The following is a 21,158-nucleotide window of genomic DNA, read 5'->3' on the forward strand; positions in this document are numbered from 1 at the left end:
AGGTGTTAAATGTATGCAAGTCATTTATTATTTTGCTCAGAGCCTGAGCTGGAGAGATGCAGGACCTGTTCTGACTTTTCCAAAACAGGTTTTAATGTGTACTAAAACCATTTGCCAACACTCCTGTGCTGCCTTCTGTTTCTAAATTTACCCTATTGCACAGCTGATTAGGGAGACAGGAAGCAATGTATCTTGAAGCTTTCAGGAGGCAGCCCCTCCCTGAAGATGTACTTTAGTGACCTAAATGTACAGTGAACAACCTGTGAGAGGTGGGGTTTCAGGCCTGGACATGCCGATTTTGCCATCAAAGAGTCTGTCACTTCCTTCAGAAGTTCACTAGCATTTTTTCTCCCTCTCAAATGATTTTATTTTAAAATTCAGGACAGATAATGTTGCTGTTTCTCACTACCCTGCACAGATGAGGTGGGACTTTCAGGAGTTTGTGATCAGCAGCATCAGCACAGGAATAGGTGAAGAAGCATTTTGGTGAGCTTAAAGTAGAGCTGGAAGTGGGTTTTTTTCCTATCCCTTATCATTTTGGCAAATGCCTGAAGAAGTATTGTTTCTCCCTTTTCTATTTTTGGATAGAGGGATGGGAACGCTTTGTTCCTTTCGAGTAGCGTGCGAGTCCAGTTAGCAGAGAACTCCTTAGCACTGTGTCCATCCCTCTTGCACAAAAGACAACACACTACCTTTCTGAGGTTATTAACTGTGCAATACCCACAGCCTGCAGCTGATGCCAGCAATCAGGATGTTGGATTTACAAAATGCACTAATTCTCTTGACTCACTGACATGGAAAATAGGAGATTAATAATATACTCATTTTATACAAGCAAGCTTTTCTAGTTTGCTTTCTATGCAATGACAAACAACAAAACCAGTCATTTGATACTTCTGACTAGTTAAGTAGTCACTCATGAGTGGATGGGCAGGGGTATTGCACAGGATCACAAGCCAAACCCTGAACTGTAATAGAGCACAGACTTCTGGCAAACCTCTTTCCTTTACATGTCTCACCTGTGAAATGCATACAGTTAATTTACAACTGTGAAGGTAACCTGCTTTATCAAGTCATTTTAAGGTTTCTTTCACTTTGCAATCTAACAAGTCATTCTTGAAAGGCATCCACAAAAAATATGTAGGGTTAAGAACTCCAAAAATATTTCCTGAAAGTTCAAGTGCAATCTGGGAGCCTAGCTTGTCAACAGTATCACTTTCATGGGCTTGGCAACACTTGCATCTGCCACCAAAACTCTGGGATGCCAGAAAATTGCCCTGGCCAGCCTGGTATCTCCTGTTTGTACTAGAGAGTGCCTAAACTGTGGTGGTTTAGAAGCCATGCAGCATTTTCTATGAAAAGCAGGAGCAAAATTCTAGTAAGTCGAATCACAGGTGTAGAAATGAGTTGTCACGGGCAGTAGAGACCCTGGAGAATTCTCCCTGGGATATTCTTCAACTGTATTCACTGCTCAGTATAAACGGTTAATACCATTCTGTCCAGCAAGGTGAGGGAAACAGGAATCTGTAGTCAGCTTCAGGACTGAAGAGGGTGGTTGCGAAGGTGTCAGTGATCACGCAGTCCTGCCCAGTGCAATTACTTCAATGAGAGCACAGTCATTCATCTGTTATTTCCCATGAAGTTTACTAATCCTGTAAAGCTACCTTTTGATGAAAGGTAAATTGCTTGATTCATCCATTCAGAAGGTATGTGGAATCTCTACATCATTTACCAAAAAAGTCATTACATTACTTCTGCCGTGTTTCTTTAGTGGTGGGTGTGATGGCCCGGTATCAGAAACATATCCCATTCCCAGGGTGTAGTTCAATTATCAAAGCATGATCATAGTTAAAACTTAAGAAACACTGAATTAAGTGCATCATTCCAGAATGTTGATAGATGAAAGCAAACACAGAGCCCAGTAATCCAGCATCCTTTTGGATAACTGTTGCTATGCCATAAATTGCAAGTTAAGAATGGAATTGTTGGTTTGAGTACTATCTTATTTTTATGTCTGGGGGAAAAAAAATTGAAACACAGCTGATGGGGCAGTAGGACGTGCAGCCTCTAAAAGCAATTTTTCCATTTAGCTGGATTTAGCTTTCTCTATGCCAGTGCACTCACTGAGGCCACAGGTTTTTGTGTGGTTGACTGAATCACCCTGATCCTAAACACGCAAATCATACTTGTCTGCTACAACTTTAAATAAGTTTGGAGCTCTGCACAGAATAATTAAGAGCCATGGCAGGGAACTCTAAACATTACTTACAGCCTCCAGTAAATCACAGATCTGTGTACGGGATCTACAACAAACTGAATCCAGTTTTGCTTGATGAATACTTCCATGTTTTTAACCTTCCCTTTTCAGGGCAAATTCCACCTTTTCATTAAAAGATCTGTGAGGAATTGAAAAGTGATCCAAATGCTACAATGCCTGTCTGCTTTGAACCATTTGTGTTCCTACCAGATTGCCAGATATTCCAACACCCCCCACCATGCATTGTACTCCTCTCAGCACAGACCCCCCCCCCCCACACAAACCATGGGGGTCTATACATAAAAAACTGGGATCTCCTGTCCCACCAGTGATATGGTGACTCAGGCCACAGCATTCTTGCCTGAGCAAGTCCTCCAAAGTCCATACATTTGAAAAATCCCATGATGATGGGATCAACCCATTAAATTCAGTAACAATGGGGATCCCTTCAAAAACCTGGGCCTCTCTGGCAGTTTTATATCTGGGCAAGTGAATTTTTTTAAGATATCTATATAGTTTTAGGAATATCAGAAAAGAAGTGTGTGCTGAGAGATTTGGCTTGATGGGCTTGCAGAGGCCACTAGCTGACTCCCGTGAGTGAGATGGTCCTTGTGACACTGGTGCTGTTGAAATTAGCCTGGAGACTGTTGCTCTCCAGCTGAAACTGATTTTCTGTATTTTGTGGCATTTGTGTGATTAGTTCATGGCTGTCTGGGAGAGAGAGCTCATAAACATCAGACTGGGGGTGAATTTTGCTGTGCTACCAGCTGGGAGAATCTGAGTTACTCACGGAGAGACACAAAAAAGTAGGACTTAATTTCTTCTTCTCCTTCAGAATAAATGAGCCATCTGCTGATCATAACTGATTTTTTTTATTCGCTTTTTGGCTCTTCCCATTTTTTCTTCTGGCCTAATTCTGCTACTTTTTCCAATCCAAAGGAATTTGAAATTGATGCAGCCAATCCTATTGGAAGCCCAGACAGAATGGCACCTTCAACCCACCTTTACAGAAAATTGAGATAAATAAAAACTGTCTCCAAGGAAAGAAGAAAATACTTCACAACTAATTTTTAAAGAGAGAGTTTGCACCAACTGCTTACCTTAAAAAAAAAAAAAAAAAAAGAAAAACAAAAAGGAAATGTATTCTACATATCATTAGGTAATGTGTCCACCAAACCATGGCCCTCGGGTGAATGACATGACCCCAACAGCAATTCAGAAGCTTTGGGGCTTTACAGAGGAGTGTTGGTAGCAACAACACTAATTTTAAAAAGGTAATATATAAGCATGGACCTCAAATATACAACCTGAATATCTGCTTGGTGATGTTGTGAAAACCGGAAGAGATTCTTATTATATATTACATTAATTGTGTTCTTGAATGATGTTTTTACGAAGTGTGGAGTAAATGGTAATATATGTTTCTTGGTTTTCTTTAAAAACATCATAGTTCAATCAAAATTTTCTTATGCAGAGCAATGCTCAACTTCTGAACTGATTATGTCTTAAACTGAGGAATTTCCTTTGTTCTCAGTCTTTTGTCTCCTAAAAAATACTCTAGCCATAATAGTCTATTGGGAATGCCCATTTCTAAATGCCAAATTGCTTCATAAATGCCCAATGCCAAACATTTGTAAAGGCCAGAATCTCAAATAGAAGAAAATATATAGATGAAGCATCCTAGCTTCAGTATAAATCTGAATACTGTTTATGATCCTGAAATAACTTTTAGAGTCAGAGCAAAGCAGGGGGTTTTTTAGCTTAAAATTTCCTGGATCTTAATATATTCGATTTCTGTTAAATTTAACTTTAGCTTCATTATTTTTAGGTTGTGTTTGCTTTGGAATGATTCTAGAATCCCAAGATATTTTTTTATGTTTTTCACAGTGCATACTTACAAATTTAATGTGGTTACTTCAGCTTTTTTTTGTTAATTGCTAAAACTTTCATGCCACCAATGTTGAAACAGCAAAAGGATGTGTCGTTTCCAGTAATACAAAGATAAGTGTCAGCCCTGTAGGGCAGTTGATTTTTATATGATAGATTAACTAAATCCTTGGCAATTGTCCTTTATTTTACAGTAGTAAATAAGGAAGAAATGTCTCTGGCAGCTTTAACTGGATCTTCACCTGCTGCATCCCCAGAAGTGGGCTCAGTTTCCTCCTTCCTTCCTTCCCCCTGTTCGCTTGTATACAAAGAAGAAGAAGGAAATGAACTGGAGAGCGTCAGGAGATCCGCTTCCCTCCCAGCTCCCAGGCAAACCACTGTCTGGCCCTGTACAAAGGGGAGAAAAAGCCTTTGCAAGCCCCTTGGAAGGTGGGTGACATGCATTAAGGAATACTATTCCTCCATGATAATGAGTTGCTGCTAAGACACCATGCAGAGTTTCTGTGCTTGGTGTTGCTGCAGATGGATGCTGAGGGGAACCTGCAGAGCCTTTGCTTTCAGGTGATGCTTTAGCACAGGGATCTAGTTACGGGACAAGAGGAAATGGCCTCAAGTTGCACCAGGAGGTTTAGATTGGACATCAGGTAAAAATTCTTCACTGGAAGGGCGATCAGGCATTGGAACATGCTGCCCAGGGAAGTGGTGGAATTACCATCCCTGAAAGCATTCAAAAGGAGTGTGGATGTGGCACTTGGGAAGATGGTTTAGTTGGTGAACATGGTGATTCTGGGTTAATGGCTGGACTTGATGATCTTAGAGGTCCTTTCCAACTTTAATGATTCTACAATTCTATGACCTTCAGGCTCTCCACTGCGAGATGTGCTTGTTGCCGTTCTCTCTGGGCACCATGTCAGTTATTAAACCACCAGACTGAAAGACTAAAATAATCTCAAGAGATTATAAAGTCCTCTGTCAGCCTCCAGAGAAGCTGTGGCTGGATATGACTCAGTGCACCTCAACAGCCTTGTCTCACATGGAAATCTTCAGAAGACCTAGAAAAGTTTCAATAGTTTTTGATATCTTTGTAAAAAATATTGTCCCAGTCATCACAAGAGACTTGGCAGTTCCATTTTAAACTAAACAAAGAAGATTTTGCAGAATGAAAAATCATATTGACTGAAACTTTGTCACTCTGACAGCACCTGGGACCTGAATGGAATTAAAAAATAAATACATTCAGTAGTGTGTAGGCAATGAAAGCCTTACCATAGGATTATTTGGTTTATAATTTGTCCCACACAAAGAGCTATGTTAAGATTGCCAAGTTAGAAGTCAAAGGAATAACAGATTGAAGTCTGCCAGGCAATCCTACCCTGCCTTCTCATATACATTATTTATGTATATGTATTCATTGTACTATAGTCTTCAAGTAAATATGGCTACAAATTATCTTCCCTACAGAAGCACATAATGAAAATATTCAGGGAATAAGCAACCAACCTATAGTATGTAAAAGAAGCTTGGAACTAATATTGATTTTTGAAAGATGATGTTACTTCAGATTTTCTTATTTCAATGCACAAAGAAAAAAAATAATTTTTCTGTAGTAAAACTTTGAGAATAACTAAGATCAACTGGAAAAAAAAAACCCTTAGATATATTTATCTATGTATTTGTGCACTGTGTTTTTGTTTCTGAATTTTGTTTCATGCTTACACAGAACTTTTTTTCCCCTAGAAAAATCTGCTTCCTGGAGCAAAGCTCTGCAGAGGCAGGTACCACCTTGCAGCTGTGGCAACAGCGGAGAGGCTGTAAGCACTGGGAGAAACACATGTGTAAGAAGCTGTTTGAAGGCCAGAGTACAGAAGCATTGTCATCGACTGCCCACTGTGAGTGTGATGTAGAAGTCCTAAATGCTCTCCTGACAGATGGTAAGCACTTCAGCAATCACTACTTCATGTGGCAAGGAGTTAGACAGTTCTTTGCCTGATTAACTGTTGTGCAAATAGCCACTTGTCTTGAACTTGTTCCCTATTAATTTCATTTGATGCTGTCTGATTTTTGTAACAGAAGAAAGGGTGACAAGTAGTTTCCTGTTCACTTTATTCCTTTTTATACTTCTTCTTTTTCTCCTCAGTCCTCTCTATTCTTGAGAAGAAAAACTGTAGCTTGTTCAAGTACTCCTTGTGTGAAGTCGTTCCGAAACCTCTGAGCCCTTGTAGCCCTTCTTGGAACCTTTCCATTCCCACAGTGCCATTTTCAATAGAGAAAACTGCCCAGGGAATTCCAGACATGAGCCCATCCTGGAGTTCTCCAGTGCATAATGCTGTTGTCTCCTCCATTCTCCAGCCTCTACAACTTTCAATCAACTTTTCTGGTCAAGCTGATCAAACTGGAACATAACTTAACAAAAGATATCACTTAAATGTATTCTAAGCAATGCCTAGCTGAGAATGGTGTATTCTAAGAACAAGGATGGAAATGGTAGAGAAATAATTCCTGGAGCTTTCCTTTATTTCTGCTTTTCAGTAATGCTTACTGCCCTGGCATTTCTGTGGCCAACTATGTTATGAATTTTTTCTTCACCATGCTCTGAGACCCCAGCTCTCACCACTAGGTGATATGGTCTGGTGTGGTGTGATATAGCATGGTATGGTTGGGTGCTGATGACATTGATCGGCCGAGGGTGCTGCTGCTGAGCCAACCCTCCCCAGGCAAGCTCACAGCACAGGATGCTCCCTGGAAATTTGAAATGCTATTCTGGAGGACAATAAAGATTAGCGCTGAGCATGACTTAAGATTAAGAGTGAACACACAATGTTGTTTGGTGCACAGTCCTCTCAAAAAACTTTGTACCTCAACAAAGGACACATCTAAACTGAGCTAATTCTTGTTTCCACTTACACTGGTTAGAGAGGTAACGATGCTTTTGGGGCAGTCAAAGGAAATATCTAAAGTGAGGTAGATCAGTGGTGCCCTAAAAGTATCTGCATTCACTTTAAAGGAAACTGATACTCACTGGATTGGATGCAGGTGCCCAAGGTCAGCTGGGGGGGACCCCAACCCTCGGGGCAGAATGGGCTGTATCTAGAAAAGACAAGCAAGTGTTGTGCTGCTTTGCTGGTGAGGTCTCTGTGCCCACCTCCCCTTGCATGAAGAGGAAGAGGCGGCTGGAGAAGGTGTTCAGGATGACACTGGGAACTAGACCTTGGGGTCTTGGGCAGCATCAGGGATAAGGGAGTTGTTGTAGGAATAAATCTGAGGGTAATCAGGGTCATTGGTGATGTGGGGATGAGTGGAGTGAGAGTGTGTAAAGGCTACAGAATAACAGGGTTTAATGCAAGAGCCAGGAGGGCTCCAGGGTGCTGTTGCTGGATTTGAGTTATCGGGTGTGTGCTGGGGTATTCAGATGATACTGGGGCTGAGGCCTGAGGGATAATGGTCACTGGTGGCAATGGTATTGGGAAAATGCTGAGGTGCAGAATGAAGACACGCTGGCATGACTGAGGCAGAGGTTTAGTTTTATATTTATTGAAAATACTGGGGTGAGAGGCTGGTGGGGATATGAGAGAAGACTGGCCATTGATTTAGCTGGGGAAGAAAGAGATTGCTAAGACACAGGATTAAAGACATGGTTAATGACCATTGCTTCTTGCCTTTCTTCAGTTCTTCCTCCATCGCTGCTCTGTGCTATGCCTCAGGGCTGGCAGCAACACATGGCTTTAGGGCCTTTTATCATCTCTGTGCAGCCCAGACTAGAGACGGCTGCTCTTCTTTGCCCCACCAAGCAGCAAGGAAGGGAGCACAGACAGCTAGTCTGGGTCTGTACCACCTCTCATTGCCCCTGCAGCTTTAGAGGAGAGCATGCAGCATGCATGACAGGTGGCAGAGATGTGTGCCCTGATCCCAAGCCGAGTTGCTCCACCAAGGCAAAGTGCTAATGCATCTCTCTGGTGAGAATTGAAGCTTTAGACCTAACCAAGGAAGAGGAGTTACAGGTTTTCAGCCAGTGTTGAAGACCCTGCAAGCAGGAAAAAACATACATGCCAGTTGACTTACTGATTTCTGTTGGGGTGACCTCAGCTCTACTGTGGGCTCTGAAAAGGACATGGTAACATTACCAAGATGTTTTTCTTTCCTTCCTCCTGACCACCGTGCTCCTCTTGTCCCACCAGTCACCCTGTTTAAGGTTATGGGCTCTTTGTTAGCCTGGGGTGTTAGTACTTATCTTTCCAGTTTCTTACATCATCACAACCTGATTCTCAGTGTTTGTAATCCAAGTGCCTTTTTACCTTGGAACCTCAGCCCCACTTCCCTGCTCATACCCTCCTCCAGCCTCAAACCCCCCAGGATACCCAGAGGCAGGCACCTGCCCTGCAGGCAGCATCCAGCTCTGCTGCCTAATGGGGACAGTCCTGCCTGGACCTGGGAGTAGGCAGTGGACACACTGTGCTCTGTGCTGACACAAGCCCGTGCAAATTCATCTGCCAGGCTGACAAGTCACTGCTAAAGTACATGAACTGAGATTTTTTAAAAACACATTTATAGCTTGGCTACGTCTTCTGGCATTGGGGTGACCTCCCCGCTTGTTTTGCCAAATTTCAAGTTCTTGCTCAAATAAACAGTTGCCTAATCTTGCCCTGGAAACCACAGAACCATTTTTACTGAAACTGCCCTCCCCCTTCCTCCTCTCAAAACAAAATGGAAGGAGAAAGAACCAGCCTGAGGCCAATCCTTGACAGAAGGCATTTCAGCCTGGATGAGTAACATCTAACAAACTTACCAGCAGTTGAAAGCGGGAGCTTGTAACAAGAACTGTCAGGAGGGGGTAATTGCAAACACTTCTACCAACTCTGTCTGCAATATGCATCACCCAGAAAAGGAGGGAAGTGCATAAATGGTAAAAATCATTTTACATAACCTGGAGAATTGGATGCCTGCCTTGGAGTGTCTGTTTCTCATCCTACTTCATCTATCGTTATCTTCCCCTCATTGCTTCTCACAGTCATGCTCTTCTTCCTCTGCAGCTCCTGCCATCTGGAGCAGAGCTCCTGTATTCTCCTATCAACTCGCTATTGTCAGCTTTTGGTGACATTTGTATCTGGGATCCCTTGTCTTTTGCTCTCTTCTCGTTCTGCTAATATTCATCTCTGAAACGGTCGGTTTACTCAACTCAGCTGAGAATATTTGGGGTTAGTTTTAAAAAGGGTTATAAAAAGGAGGTAAATCTACAAATATATGTAGATTATGACTAATTAACATTTAAGACACTGATTTTTATTGTGCAACTTATGTAAAGCTGCTTCCTGATCATGAACCATTATTTACAAGAAGAAGGCAAAAAAATTGGTGAGGAAGCCATGGACATCGTAGGTTAGATTCCCTCCATCTTTAAAAGGTGGGACTTTTAGTAAAATATAGTCTCTTCCCAAAATCAGAAATATTCATAGATGTTTCATTTCACTTCCTGCCTATTCTGTAATGATTTTTTTAAACTGCTGGTGCTGAGAAAAATCTCCACAGGACAAGCAAGGAAGAAGTATTTATCTTACAATTTAGCACAGGAATGAGCTTCAGATAAAGGCAACTAAAAAAACTGATAGTCTATAATCCCCATCTCTGGACACTATTTGAATCTCCTCTATATCATCTTCAGATATAATCTTAAAAATAAAATAACAGATATGAATGGCATGTTGAGGAGATATGTGGCTCACCAATAACACGGAATAAACTATATACAGGTCAGCTTGCTCAGTCAGCTCTGGTTGGGATTCACAGAGGGTTAAAATTCTACCTAATCAGTTGTAGGAAGGATTCAGCCATTTCACAGTTGTAAATCAGGACAGTTTTGTTATCTAATCTGATATTTTGCATAACACAGGCGGCGGGGCTTCCCTAAATTGACCTTTACCCAATTAGACCATAATCTTCATAAAAAGCAACACCCAGGCACTATTTTATGGTAGCTCTAGGTACTTCTCACACTGAGCCCCCAGGTTTTGCATCTGTAATACTTTCGGGTTAACTGTGGGTGTAACTTATGAGCACTTGAAGTTACCTACATAGTTGGCGCCTGCTTAATGGTGATGAATCCCTGTGATGTGGAGTTACGCAACTGCTGGGTAACACCACTAGTTTAATCACGGCCATACAAATGGACATTATCCTGGGATGAGAACTGTTCCACCAGCTGCAATTGTTAAACAGGAACATTTAGTTCAAAAATAGTCTATTCCATTTCAATATCAGGCTCCTTTACAGTTATTTGCTGTTAAAATAATTTAAAGTCTACTAATCAATGCAAATACCTGGAATTTCTATAAGTGAAAATCTCTTTTCGAAATCACTTGAAACAAAGGAAGCACACTGCATTGAGGAGGTGTCTGCCTTTACACAGCTGCTGAATCCTGCTCTGGAGATGTTTGCAGATGTTGTTGGAAAGGCTAGGGAGACAGAACAATCAGAATTGCTGGAAATTGACATTTTTCTTTATTTATCAGGTTTATGATTCTAATCTCTACTTACATGGTTTACCTTTCTGGTTTCTTCATTCACTGTCTTCCAGAGAAAGCACATGTAATCAGGGGGTTTGGTAGGTGACACCAAGGATTAGAGGGATGTGGTGTGGTAGGATGGTGTGATGCACACGGGGTGTGGGTAGCTGCCGGCTGGATCTTGTCCTTTTTCCTTTCCATGTCTGTTTTCTGTTGCCCAGTTATTGAATGGTGTTTTTGAGAAACAAGCTCAGAATGAGAGTGGTTGACTGCTTCTTGGTACCTCCTGAGAAGGATCAGAGGTCAGGAGAGGACAGGGTCAGATGCTGGTCCCCGGGCAGGGAAGAGACAGGGAAATGATGGGTGCCACTGAGCCAGACGGGTTTAGCTCTCTTGGCTGCATTTCCATGGAAGTTCAGTTGGGAAATAAAACATATCGCTAAATCTCTGAAAAGCACTGCAGTAGGTAAGAGAGCCCAAGGGTTTGAGCTAGCCACATGGCAAGAGGTGTAAGAGAGACCTGATTTATATACTGTATCTGTGCTTTTTAAAACCCTTCTACTATGAAAATCAAGGCACAAACTCTTTTCTTTCCTTAATGTCATTGCCACAGCTGGGCCAGTTGGAACAAAATCTTCATTTTATTCAAATACCTTCATGGTTCTATTTGCATCCCTGTTACTGTGAGGTACCAGGACATCTGTGAGGAAGTACAATCTCTCCTTTAATCAGCCTTGTTCCAAGGGAGGCCTGGGAATTGCAAGGTTGCAGATGCCATCTTGTGAAACTGCTGAATGAACCAGGCAGAAGCAGCTTTGTTTACACAGAAAGCTGGTACACAAACAGCTGGGCAATGCACAATGAGGAGAGACAAAATGCAGGCCCTCTGCTCCAGCCAGAACCAAGATCAAATGTACTTTCTAAACCAGCTCCGTAATAGATCCCCCAGATGCTGAGAACCAGATGCAAAAGATGATTTATATGCTTACAAACTGAACGTTGCAAGGCTGGACTTTAAGGAGCTTCCTATTCTGAATAGAAGCTGGACCCTGCATTAGACAACCCCCTTTCCCTGTGTGCAACATTTAGGAAGACTCAGATTGTCTCAAAGGGATCCAAAATGCCAACAGGTAGAGCAAGAGTTGGGAAGCTTCTTGGAATGAACCAGCAAGAAGTTCTAGGAACACACATATGTCAAAATACTGCATTTCAGGGATCCCGTTGCCTTGCTTTACTTAGAGTCCATAGCTCAGAGGCTTCCCTTCAGCCCAACTTTGCAACTCATTTATTTGTTTTAGAAGAGAGAAGGTGGACAAGGTTGTTGTGATAGGGTGCATTGCATGGGATCAAACACACTTATTCCCCGTCCCTGCAGATTTTGAGTAATTTCTGCATTCCTGCGTGTTCAGGTCTTCAATCCTGTGAGTTGCACAGTACCTGTGAATAAATAAGAAGTTGTGCTCTTGTGACTGCACATGTGCCATCAGCTGCAGAAGGTGAGGCAGCCCTGACATCTAGGGCACCGTACTGATCCACCTGACCTGGTAGCCTGTTGCACAGCTTGTGTGCTCAGGATGAGGAGGACCAGTTGTGAATTCCCTCCTTACTAATAAGGGTTAAATGAGTACAACCAACATATCTGGGTTATAGATACCTTGCAATAATGCCACAATTTGCCAGTCTTCCTATAGATGCTTGGACTATCAAGCAGCCAAGGCTGAAGACTCAGGTGCCTTCTCTGGTACAGTACAGTGGCAGGTAGGTAGGAGATGGATTTTCCTCCACCAAACCAACTTAACAAGCAAAATAGCAGTCAGACTCCTTCTTGCTTTCTTTAGCCCCATGACTAGTTTTCTTGGGCTGCGTTATTTTGAACTTAGGTGCTCTGATGTATTATAAAGAGCTGACAAATCTACTGCTAGGCCTGAGTGAGTGTTCACTTGACCTTCAGACGTGTGTGAGTGGGGCAAAGGAGAAGTACGTGACAAAGATTAGCAATAACTACAATATGTAGACTTTGAATGTCTGAGAGGGATTTTTTTTCTCCTTCATTCAAAGCTGAGAGGACCTGAGGCGTCAGCTGTCTCTCAAATGCTTCTATTTTAAGCAGGCTGTGATAAGCAAGCAGCAAACATGCTGTTAAATGTGGAATTTGCAGGAAGAGTGTGCATAGTCTGCCCGGGAACTGCTGCCAGGAGAGATCTGTTGGCTACAGCAGAGTATCCAAAAGGATACTCACCAGTAGTCCAAGTGTTAACCTTCTATAGGATGTATTTTGCGAGTGTTGCCTCTCCTTGCCTCCCACACCAACATGAAGAACCTCTCTTGGACAGGAGCCATTTCTGCCCACTTTCTGCCAGCTCGGTGAGGGAGGACACAGACCCTTTGTGGGGCACAGGCCATCGTGGGGGTCCTGCTGAGGAGCTGCTGGGAAGGCCAGAGTGGCTCATGCTTTCATTTTCTCCCTGGCTTATGTCAGCCAAAGGTAAATGCCTCAGCAAAAAGACAGCATGTGCATTTGTGGAGTGGCACAAAGGGCTCTCTAGGCTGTACTGTAATCCAAAAAACAGATCCATAACAGGTAAGTCACAGGACACAGAGCTGGCCAAAGCTTTAGGCAGAAGTGTGCAAGTAAAGTACATAGAATATAGGTAGGGGGGTGCACACGCTTTTATTTAATTCAACAAACTATCTTATCTGGTGCCAGGGGAAAGCAGTTCTTATGTAGCTACAGCTGCTACATGTCTTCATATATCTTCTATGAACAGCATTAAAAACTGTCCAAGGCCAGCCACCCACAACAGTTACCATCCAAAAGCCTGTAGAACAGTTGGGGTGTAAGAAACACTTTGAAATACTACATTAAGAGGTTTTTTTTTCCCTTTGATTTAAGGAACAACCCACTTATTTACCTATTGGAGCATTGATTTCAAGGGAGGCAAAAATGTCAGAAAATACTGAGAAGTGTCTGAACTATTTCTGAGACAACTGAAATTCTGTATTAAAAATTACAGATTGTGTTTGTTTTCTATTTTGGTCCTATTTATTACAGATATTATGTTTGTATTTATACATCTAATGTTTTCTGAGACAACTTTCCAGACTCAAAGATCACATGCAGTGTAACAAAACCCCATGATTTAAGGGGTATGAGACCTTCCTGAGATACTTGTCAATAAGAAGAACAATATGGGTGAGGTTGAGGCATTGCTCAGGGCTCTTGCCCCAACATGGGACCACTGCCTGCCAGGACACCCATGCATCCAATCTCAAAAATGAACTTTTTTTCCTTTATTTGTCCACCCGGTGGTGCTAAAACACCATCAGCCCCTTTTTGGCATTTTCTCACTGGCCTGTGTCAGGCAGAGAGCGTCTGTGCTTTGTGGGGTGTTTAAGTCACTGCTTTAAAAAAAATATACCTATGCAAATCCAAGGGACAGGAAATCAAATTATCTCCCTGGGTCTCTGCTTTGTATCCTGTTGCTTCGTTCCAATGGAATAGAGATAAGCAACACAAAAGACTTGTCATGCCTAATTACATAAGATAAGATTAGCAAATCCATGATCTTTTTCTCTAATTTTGATTATAATTTAATTAACTTTGGATTCTGTGTTAATTTTAGAGAAAAAGTGAATGAGGCATGGTCACTACCAAGCTAGTTTTGTTTTCAAAAAGAGTTGACAGAGAAGAATTAACTCTGCTAGGCAAAGTTTGTGGACAAAATAGTTTTTTTCAGTTAGTCAACTGATACAAGAAAAATGGGTGAAAAAACCAAAGTTTAATCTATTACACCCAGTTCTCTTCAGGTTCAATTTCTTTTAAACTAATGTGTAGGTGAGACTGAGCCTCAGCATCCAGCATCCAGCACAGAGCCTGTCCTGTGTGGATTGGCACACAGTGAGAAAGTGATTTGAACTGCCAGGAATGTTTCCTAACCCTAATTCTCAGAGTCAAAACTCAAAAAATGGCAAGTGGCTCAGTATGACCGAAGGGCAGGAGTCTCTGAAGTTAAAATCTGTGAGAAAAACCTATATAGCACTTGATGTGATTACAGAAGGTGAGCTTAGATTAGCTATTAGGAAGAAATTCTTTCCTGTGAGAGTGGTGAGACACTGGAATTGGTTGCCCAGTCCCAAATCTTCGTTCATGAAGCCTAGCCATGATGGTTGTGCAGAGAAGTTGTGGGTGCCTCATCCCTTGAAGTGTTCAAGACCAGGCTGGAGACGGTTTGAGCAATCTGGTCTAGAGGAAGGTGTCCCTGCCTACGGCAGCAGGGCTGGAACTAGATCTTTAAAGTCCCTTCAAACCCAAGCCTTTCTACAATTCTATGAATTCTTGTAATATAACTCTTTGTAGACAATTGCAATAGTACCTCTAAACTCTGGTATTATGAAGAAACTCCAGACACCCTCAGCACTTGGCACATGGGCCGTTAAATCCTTGCAGACAGTGTTGTACTTTGTTCTCCCTCTTTATACCAGTTTTTACCCTATTAACTTCCTGTTACCAGAAACAGTGTTGGGGGTTAACAGCCTGAGTTACAGCCTATGACCTGCTGATGTGCACACACCTCTTAATCATTTAAATTCTTTGTGAAGAATGCTCCAGGAATGTGGCCACATGGCAGCAACATGATCTGCCCAGATTGTCCTTTGCTCAGGGTACCTAACTGCTGCATGTGGGTGACACTGAGTCAGGCAATGTCTGTGCTCTGCCAGGGCTGGATCTCTTCCAGTTCACAGGCTGCCCAGGAAACACAGATTTACCTGAATCCAGGCTTCTCCTGTGCTGTGAGTCAACAAGATCCTGTAACTTCTCTTTCAGGGATAGAGATAGCTGTTTCCATCTCTCTTTTGGGGCACAAATGGGGGAAGCATGGCCTTGTGGGCTCCGCAGTTGTTGGGTGCAGGAGGTGATGGGGTGAGGGCTTTGGGAGTAAGGGGGATGCCAAGGGGAAGGCGATGGAGAGAGTGTCTGGCTGTGTTGCTTCCCTCTCTTCACAGTAGCTTTCTGTAGAGGTGTGTGGTCTGCAGCACTTATGATGACTGTAGCTATCCCAAGGAACCCCAGGGATGGACTTTCCTTGCTGAATACGTCTGCTGGAAAAGCAGATGTTCACCACAGAAACATTCTGTCTCTGCAGCAGCGGTGTGCATCGCTGCTCTGAGTCCTTGACTCCATAGGCTGGGGAGATCCATATTCAGCCCATGAACTCTCACATCCCTTAATCCTCAAAGATGATTCCCACAAACTTTGAGGGTAATGCTGCCAAATATTCTGTCCCCCTGGAGAGTTTGTTTCACAGAAACCAATCTGAAAGCTCACTGAGGATTCACTGAAGCCTCTTTGGCAATAAAATACCACTGTCACGCTGCATGATGGATCATACTCTGGAAAACACAGCCCTTGGTGGGAGCAGCCAGACAATTTTGATTATCTTGACTCCTTGTTTGTGAAATTTGGCCCCATGCCACATCTTGTAAGTATGTCAAAAGTTAAAAGTTTCTATGTGCCTGAACCCACCCCGTAGACTGCTCAGCTTTCCAAAATCCTGATGTGTGAAATGCACTGTTGTGCTCTTCTGCAGGACCACCTTCCCGAGGAGCTATTCATCCCTATACTTTCACTTCCCACCTCGTTGCCCCAGCGGCAGTCACCTCCTGCACTTTATGTGTTGAATGTACAGAATGAGGATGAGATGGCAGAACTGCTGCTAATGTGAGATGCAGCTGCCATGACTGGTGATTACCTGGATTTTCAAATTCAGATGTGGCAGTGGGAACAGTGGTTCCCTTAGCTGCAGGGAGGATTAGCCCAACCCAAGAGAAGGTGCTCACTGCTCAGAAGAGGCTTTTTTGGGACCAGTGCATGTGACTAACAAGCCTGAGCCTTCTGGGATGGTGTTTTATGAGCTCAGGCCTGCCAAATGGACATCTACATATAGTTTTTAGTGTCCTACTAGGAATAAGTTATTGCCGTAGCTCATTCTGTGTAATTACACCAGTAAAACAATTACCCTTTCCTGATCATCTTCTAAAAAACCCATCACTCAGCAGTTCATTAAAAAAGAAACCCAAAAAAACTATTTCATGTGTTCTGATCCCTTGCCCCAAAAGGAAAAATTTCGGTTTCGTTTCTCTGCAGGATTTTTATCAAATCCTGTCCGTGACGAAACAAAAGTGAAAATGAACAGAAACAAAAAGAAAAATGTAATTGAAGAGCTGCTGTGTTTACCCATAATTTCCTGCTACAGAATTTCTTGTATCTCCTGTGGCTTGTAGAAACGGCACCAGAGTGCACCAGCCAGACTACAGGTACAGTTCATGAGAACAACTGCTGGGTTCCTGCCTTTGCTACATAAACCATGCACTAAAACATATATATATGTAGAACAATCATGAACTCATTTATCATTTTCCCTAGTCCACTGATTATAGTTACATTAGCCTCCTAATGATTTTACAAAAATGTGAGATTAAAAACAGATTTGGTTTTTGTTATTTGTCCTAGTGGCCTCAGAACAGCCTCGCTAGGGCCTTAACATTCTCATCTCCTTAGAAATTAACAGAGAGAAAAAGGCACTTTGGGGTGGTGCATGTAATCCATTTTATTTTTATGATTTAATACAAAAACACATCCTAAAGGCATGTTTTTCTTTTCATTTGACTATGAAGACTGACCAGCTAAGATATATATATCTATCCTATAGCCCTTATATGGTTTACTAGATGATTCTCTCTTGCCAATTGCATCATTGTAACCTTTGTCCCTCTCTTTCCTGACATTCAAATTCTGCACCCTTTTTTGGTGTTTCCCAAGAGTTTTGTTGGTCAGCAGCTCTTTTTGTTTCCAGAGTTGCTGTAGCATGCCTGCCTACTATAGCTCACCACAGTGCCTGCCGTAGTGTTATATTACAGAAGACAAACACATATTGCTTTGCAGAGGCTTGTCTTTTGTTCAACTATTTGTTGAACAGAAGAAATTGGTTTATTGGTAAATTTTTTGGCTTATCTTTGTCTGTGAAAAAGCCATAGTCTTTCTCGCTGGGGCTGGGCAAGTATATTGTAATGTGGGAGGCCTGACAACCTGCAAACAATGTAGCTGACAACTTGTCAGCTGAGGAGTACTTGTGTGTAATAACTAAAGGGACAAAACAACGTTTGACAAACAGAATATTGTATAAATGTGCTCATTTTCTATGTGCAGGAAATTAGCAGTGGCTAGAAAGGAAGTGACTGGAGGGGGAAAGAGAGATGTGAAAGGACAGAAACAGAAGAACAGCACTCACAATGTATAAGTATTTCAGTCTGCAAAGCTTTGGCCATAGGTCTACATGTTTGGATGCAGGACTGAGCAGCTTCGTATGTACATGCAATGTTCCATTTTAAAAGAAATAATTTTTTAATTACTCTATAGGATCCAGCAGAAGGGAAATCACTGTGGTAATGCTGAATGTGCTAAGGTCTGAAGTATGCTGCATTTTTTATTGCAATTGCTGTGAATTGAGAAATTCAGCTTCATAAGCAGTAACCTCATGAACTGCCCAGGCATGAATACCACTATTGTTTCCAAGTAAGAAAAACAGAATCATAGAAAACAGAAACTCCTACAGTCCTGGGTCAATGCCAAACTCTTGTATATTCTATCAGAGGCAGATAACCTGTTTAGTTTTGGAAATGTTCTCACAGTAGCTTATGTTGTTCTTATAACTGTGTAGCCAAGTGAAGGAGACAGTGTTCTGGAGACCTACAGCATTTGTTTGACAAAGTTCAGACACAAGCCAGGTTCCTAGTTAGATGTCCATTCAAAACTGTATTAGGAAGAGCTTTGAGATAGGATAAAAGTTAACTTTCTTTAAAATCAAACTAAGGAAGTCATAAGGAAGGGGCAAGAGGCCAGTATCTAGCCCCAAGGTACTCGTACTTTACTGAGACCCTTGCATTTGTACTTCTTCATGCTGGTGCTATAAATGATGCTGTATGCTTAAGGCTTCAACACACTGGATATTAAGACTTCTGTGCCAGACCTTAGATGGCAATTTAATTTCCGCTATTCCCAAGCGTGAAGCACCTTGAATCTCAGAACTGCTGGTCGTGTCTTTTTTAAATATGTGATTTGCTTTCAGAGCCAGATAAAATCCATCTCATGTCAACTTACGACAATCATGTTGTTTAAAGTAATGACTTAAGGCCTCAGAGACTGGGGCTTAATTTTTCAGATGCTGTACAAGCATATTTTACCAGGTTTTTCTTTTTGTTGAAGACATGCTCTTATTGCTCTTGTGTGTTGGGAATGGGATGCTTTTTTTCTTTAATCTTGGTTAATGGAAGGATGGGAGAACCTTACTTTGTCCTTTCTCTTCTCGTTCTTTGATCTCAGTGATCTTTAGGACACTGCTTTTTCAGCTGAAAATGGTCTTTCTTTGCTGAAATTACTCAGTAGAGAAACAAAGGACCCTTTGCTTCTCCAAAGCTGCTGTATCCTGTCTCAACAGCACTGTGGGGTAATGAACTCAGCATCTAGCTCCTGCTTCCTGAGCCAGCTGTGTTTGCTGCCACTCTGAATTCCCAACCCAAGAATGCTTCAATTTGGATGCAAACTTTTTTTCCCCAAAAATCTTTGTTCATAAAATGAGGACTGAAGTGGTCCTTTGGTATTATCACAATTAATAACACTGAACTTCAGATGATAGGCCCAGATTATTGTATTAAAGGTTGCGATGGCTTTCATTATATAAACAGATTAGCTGATATCAGGGATATCTGGTACTGGCTGGCACTGAGATAGATGGATTTTAGGTCAGTGCAGCCACTGCTTGATGCTAAATTAAGCCCTGTCAGTATGTTCTTTGTTTTTCAAGTCTGAGGTGGTCCTTCTAAATGAGTGCACCAGGAACAGAGCAATTTTCCTTCCTACTCCACAAAAAACCTCCAAACAAGTGAGTATTCATCATGACATCTAGTGTGGTTTTTTAGCCTGATTTTGGCATCTCATTTATGCAATAATTTTTGTATAAGAATGTATCTCTCTGTCCCCTCTACTTTTCAATTGTTTGAACAATTGAAGAGCAAATCTGTCACAATTTGACAGCAAATTCCAGCAGCTGGAAACCCAGTCTTCTAACCTTCTCACTAAATAGTCATTTATATTAATTTGATTAGCGCTGGTTGCTCCTCCCATGAACCTCCTCCCTTTATGTGCATCCAGTGGGGACTGGTATGTAGGTTAATATTCAATTTGTAGCCGCCAGCCAGAAAATATTAGCTTAAACCCTTATCAAAGGCTTATCATCCTTCTTCTGCTTTCTCTATGTTTTCCCCCTAATATATTCTTATGAAAACATGACAAATTTAATGCAAAGTCTAAAGGATACTTCTTTTTTCAATAATGCATGTTACATTACTTTTAATTTATTTACTCCTCTAAGTCCTAAGAAGTCAAAGGGTTTTAAGTACAACTATGATTTGTCTTATCTCTCAAAATACTCTTTAGAAACATGGTGTTGTGCAGCAGGATATAAAAAGGGAAAGCCCAGCTTCTCTCAGGCTGGTTTTACTACCATTTGGCAGCGGGATTAACCTAAGCAGCCCCTGCTCCTGTCATTGAAATCTGTGACTGCTACAACTGCTTGTGCCACCATTGTTCAAGTAGAGCTGATTTAAGGCTTGCTCAGTTTGCACAAGGGTTTTGTTTTGTTTTGTTTTGCTGTAAATAATAGATCGGTTCCCCATTATAGCTGCATTGGGAACTCAGGCACAGAGCTCAGATTTCTGGTTTTGCTTACAGAATTAGGGCCTTATTTTGCATGTGGCAATAGAAGACTTAAGCTTCTCTTTGCATGTGGGTTTTTGGGAGTTAGTGAATTCCCACGTGCCATTCGAAATTGTGATACAGATACTTTGCAAAACTTCACCTTGTATCTGTAACCTCTAAAAAGATGATTTAATTTCTGAGGTAGATGGCCTTTTAAACAGAGTACTTTGTCAAGGCAGTGACCCATTTTGTAGGTAAAGTGTGATGTAATCACATTTAGCGTGATCCACAAACCACCTGTATCTTCCTGAATCTAGTAAACATCCAGTGTAGTCTTCAGGAAATTAAACAGTGTCACATCTGATTGTCTTTCAATTGAAGGAGTATTGAAAATCAAATTTGAATAAAAGATTCCTCAAGAATATGAACAGCAACAGCTGGTTCAACTAAAGCAAATTGAACACCTTAGGAAGGATCTAAAATCCACAGAGAGATGATGGGGAATAAACGAGGGAAATCAGATCTAGAGAAATTTTCATACTCTGACAGCAGGAAGTAACTTGGAGTCAAAGCAGCCAACCTGCTGTTTAGAAAGACAACTCCTTTGGAAAAACTAGGAATGTGGAGCTCTGAATTTACATAATTTGATGCAGTTGAATTGAAGCCTTTTGATTCCCTTGATATATAGGTGGTCCTCTTTCCACCTAAATGTGGTTCATTTTAATCCAGTCATCTCTTCTTTGGCATTCTTCATGCTTCTATC

The sequence above is a fragment of the Pipra filicauda genome, unplaced genomic scaffold (genome assembly GCF_003945595.2).
Source record: "Pipra filicauda isolate LSUMZ 115617 unplaced genomic scaffold, ASM394559v2 scaffold117_size3949168_pilon, whole genome shotgun sequence".
NCBI classification, from domain to species: domain Eukaryota; kingdom Metazoa; phylum Chordata; class Aves; order Passeriformes; family Pipridae; genus Pipra; species Pipra filicauda.